The sequence below is a fragment of the Mycetomoellerius zeteki genome, unplaced genomic scaffold, assembly GCF_001594055.1.
Source record: "Mycetomoellerius zeteki isolate Tzet28-1 unplaced genomic scaffold, Tzet1.0 scaffold105, whole genome shotgun sequence".
NCBI classification, from domain to species: domain Eukaryota; kingdom Metazoa; phylum Arthropoda; class Insecta; order Hymenoptera; family Formicidae; genus Mycetomoellerius; species Mycetomoellerius zeteki.
The window spans coordinates 2,187,832-2,193,215 of record NW_017255965.1 but is presented as its reverse complement, the minus strand read 5'-3'; positions in this window follow the sequence as shown (position 1 = coordinate 2,193,215).

The window sequence follows — 5,384 nt, the reverse complement described above, 5'->3', positions numbered from 1 at the left end:
ACGCACATAATAAACGACAGAGCAGCAATAATATCGAAATATAGATTTTTATGAGTTTTAACTTGTATGCACAAAATTATTAAATTATAATATCCAACTTTTAATATTTATTTAAAAAAGAATGATACATAAAATCTTATTTCATTTTGATAGAGTGAAAGCAGAATCGTGATTTAACTAAATATTACAATCTGTTAATTGTTTCTCATGCGTAAAAGATAAATTAAAATTAAAATAAATAAAATTAATTGTAATATCAAATATTATTATTTGTTTCATTAGGAAAAGTGATATATGATTATGGAAGAAAGGAGGATTAGAAATAGCACAGGAGAAAAAAGACAGAGATGTATAAAGGTAGGAAAAAAATGCGAATGAGAGAACTGAGGTACAATAGGGCATTAAGAATAACAAGGATGTTGAGATATTTTTAGGCAAAAATAAGTAGTGAAGGGTAGCGGAATGTAAGCGTCGGAAAAATAAAAAAGGAAAACGAATAATAGAGAAGATAAACACAGGTTAAATGTGGAAAAGACTAAGAAATATGAAAGTATGTGTGAATAAGTGATGAAAAGAAAAAACAAAAAATAAAGAGAGAGAAAGAGAAAGAGAGAGAGAGAGAGAAATTATACTCTAAAGATATTAGTAGGATGAGAGTCAAGAAAAAATTGTAAATATGATAAATATATGTAGCAAAGTGTGTTGGGGAAAATAAAAATAACTAAAAACAAAAATATCTTATACAGAATATAAAATATTAAAAAATGTATGTTTTTTTCACGTAGCGCACGTATAGACATGAGATATGCAAAATGACGATGAGACAATGAAAAATAATGAAAGAGAAGACAGAATGTAAAATATAACTATAAACATTATTTTTTTAAACAATTTCTAAATATTTAAATTTACAATTTTTTATAATTGAACATAATGAACTTTTTTCTAGAACATGGCCAGCAGCACAGATACAAATAGGACGCCGATGATTTCACAATCTGTAATTGTAATAATTATAGAGAAAGGATAAAAATATAACAAATATAATGGAGTTTTCTTTCGATTATACTGTTAAAATATATCAATGACAGATCTATAACTTTTAATTGTAAACAATATAAAAATAAATAGAGTAGGCTAATGAGAGTCAGTAACTATAAACGGCGCAATTTCTTAGTGAATAATTAATACTTAGAAATTGGATTGATGTCTTTTTTATTTAATGAACGTTTCTCTCAACTCTCTTTGGAGTTCTCTTCAGCAAGAAAGATACAAGTATAAATAGCTCACATGTCCATAACGATTAAGTCACTCACAAATTAAAGATAAAGATGAAGCGTTATATATATATACTGATCATCATGGAAGCGTATCATGAAGCTTAGTACATTTGATCGTACATTTTGAAATCATGTCGTCATACACGGACATGATTTCAAAATGTACGATCTTTATATCTGAATTTAACATATCTACTTTTTAAATTTAAATATTATATATGTAACTAAGCTTCTTGACACGCTTCATGTTACATGATGATCAGTAACGCTTCATCTTTATCAATTTGTGAGTGACTTAATCGTTATGGACATGTGAGCTATTTATACTTGTATCTTTCTTGCTGAAAAGGACTTCAAAGAGAGTTGAAACGTTCATCAAATAAAGAAGACATCAATCCAATCTCTGAGTATTAATTATTCACTAAGAAATTGCGCCGTTTATCGTTGCTGACTCTCATTAGCCTACTTTATTTATTTTTATATTGTTTAAAATTCGAAAGTCCTATTATAATTATTATTGTTTTTTAATTATAATTTGGTTAATCATATTTTTGCGATCTCAAATAAAAAATGATATCATTTAACTCTCGTTTACGTGCATATTGTACCAAAGAGATTCATAAGTCGCATTGACGATATGCTGATTTTAAAGGCCAAATGAAACAGATTTTCTAATTATTTACTATTACGAACATAATTTACACGTAAAACATGACAAAAGAATTAAAGCTGTCAAGCTATATGTTATATATAACAAAAGCTAATCGTCCTTAATTCCTACGTAACTGCAGTTAAATTGGTTTAAATATAAAGATTTAAATATTATATATCCGTTATTAAAATTAAAGTTTACAGGACAAGTATTAATTAAATGTCACTCGTTGTCAAGCTGAAACATTATATATTTGTAGACTACTTTAAAATGGATTACGAAATCGAGTTATTGAGTTAACATTATACCTTTGTAGTAATTCCTCGACCAAGCAAAAACTGAACGCCTCGAGGTTCATGATGATGTAAAACGGAATACTCTTCACCAATATTGTGGAAACGTTTATTGACTGCAACGTTATTTGCATTATAATATCCTGTACATTCTTTTCATATCTTTATCCTTCAAACTATGCGATTACCACTATTCTCTAAAATCGAAATTCTACCTTTTTTAATATTATTATAGAGAATAGTATTATAGAATATTATTATCTAACGCGTAATGTTGGAACACTTATATAAAATTCAAATCAATTTTATACCTTTTTAATATTTTAATTTTAGTATTAATAATTTAGTTTTTATTACTTTTAGTCGAAAATTATATTCTACATATTTTTTTGTCAGCAGCTTTCTAAATAATATATATTTAACTACTGAAAATCATGAAATTATTGATAACAATTAATTTTCTTGACATCTCTTAATTTGACTCGCAATAACAGTAACAATTTCTACGGAGCAAATAATTAAAGTATTCTACACATAAATTGCAGCGATGTAACAATATTACCCCCAACATTTTTTATAAATAAAATAAACTTATAATGTTTATCAGATTAACCATAATGATTCTGATTAAACGGTACATGTTTTCCTTTTTGCAAAAAGGATTTCATAAGAATTAATTTGATCACTAGTATGAAATATCTAAAAATTACAGTAACGAAACAAAAATAACTATTGAGATAAACCTTATAGCGCACTTTATATAAATAACACTATCGGGAAACTAAAACATATACACACGTATCAACAAGTTAATTGAACTGGAAGAAAGATACATAAGTAAATATCTTTGACAAAAAAGTTATTTTAAATACTTTTTTACATTATTTTGTATATATATATATATACTATGTATACATATGATGCTAGAATATTGACAGATAATGAATACATATTATAAAATTTAATAAAGTAAAGTCTGTAAAAAAGATTTAAAAAATTTAAGTTATTATGAGCCAAAAAAATTTAACTCATGCCTTTTTCTTTTACATTGCTTTATTATAGCAATAAATCATATAATATCGATGCAAAATTACTTTAAACAACTTAAATTTTAGCTTACAAAATTAATGTAAAGTTTTATCTATATCCAATTAACGAGATTTATGATCAGAAGCATATTGACGATGATTACTTCATGTAAAATTATTTTGAACTTTAGCAATAAATCTTGACTTACCAATGTCATAATTAAAGCGTATTTAGTACGTCAATCGAGCACGCTTTTGTCAGATGGTGAAAAAATTGCGTTATCATTATGAGCTTGTACAGATGAATTATTGCTGTCGAAGAAAAATTCCATCCTCAGGATAAATGCCCGAACGAAGCAATTGATGTATTAAAGTTATCACCCTCCGTATTAGGCAAAATTATATCAAAACTATATATCACTACGGCTCGGCATCAGTGAAAGCTGATAATTGCATTCGAAATGCGATATGGTCAGTTATATGTTCGTTGTCGTGTGTGAGTTGAATGAATTTTTCAAGTTTTCTTTCACTGAGAAAAATTTCTGATTGAAAATAGACTAACCAGAAAATTTTAATTATATTAATCAGGATTTTGATTATCAGAACTAGAGTATTCTAAAAGTGAATCAGTAACTTCAGTACTTATACACTTATAACTGATGTAATCATCGGCGAATATATTTACTGTTTTTCAGTAATAATTCACTGATTTTCTTACTTTTAGAGATTTTAATTTTTTGCAGATTCAATTTGCAGAAATCATAATCTCTAAAAGTAAATCAGTGTATTTTATGACTGAATAGTCGCTGATAATTACATCAGTTATAAGTGTAGAACTGATGTCAGTAATAATACACTGACTCACTTTTAGAAAGTAATACATTCAACCAGAAAATTCTAATTTGTCCATTTGATGGCTATCATAGTCAAGATATTGCGAAACTTTCTATATTGAAAAAACAAATTCTGTATAACTTCACAAAATAACTAATAAAAAATAAAACTTACTATTTTATATTTGTATCATACAAAAAAGCGATTTAGAAAATAATCTTTTTTTCATGCGATAACCTAAAGTTAATTTTACGTTGAAGATATAATCAATGTGAAGAAATAGGCTGTACATTAAAGAGCTGCTTAAATTATCCATCAAATCTACAGTTCATCAGTGCGATATAAAGTAAGCATAATGACAAATTTGAACGACAATTAATATGACAAACCGTGATAATGTATGTAAAATAGTATATATACGTACATGACACGTCTTGTCAGATGTAAAAAAAAGGACAAATTTTATAGAGAAACACCCTGCGCTCATAGCAGACATTTTTGTAATTAAAAGGAAAAAAAGCTTCTTTATTAATGGTTTATAAAACCAAGCATTGGCTCTATATGTTTGATCGAGAAGAATCACGAAGTAGCTCGTTAAAAATTGCAACGCTAAAGCACACCACATGCAATTGACAGATAACCGATAACGATTAATCATTAAATATAAGTATATACTTTTGATACTAAACATATATATTTAGGTGTACAAGAATGACTTTACGGATTTTTAATAGATAGATTATTTAAAGTTGACAATACATGTACTTGAAAAGTGTATACGCAGCTTTAAAACGTAGTACATTTCATTTGACTAAAGTGTAAACAACTATTATTTTATTGCATTGAAAATATTAAATTTTGTACCGGAAAAACGCCATTTGTGGGAGGTTTTACTTCATTATTTTTTTCTAAAAAAAAGTGCAACTGAAAGTCATCGTTTGTGGAAGCTTACAAAGAACATGCTCTATCGATAAGTATGTGTGAAAAATGGTAATTTAAACGATTTAGAAGCAATGATTTTGATTTGGATAATAAAGAGCATAGAAAGCCACCGAAAAAATTTGAGGATGCACAATTGGAAGTATTATTTGACGAAGATGTGCATGTCAAACGTTTGAAACTATCATTGGTGAACGGTACCGACTACAATTAATATGTTTGAACCGAGCTGTGAAAAACGACCGGAATGGGAGAATAGACATGACAAGATAATTTTACAGCATGACAACGCCAGATACATGTTCATGAATCCGTCAAGAATTATCTAGAAAGAGTGAACTGGGAGATTCTACCTCAC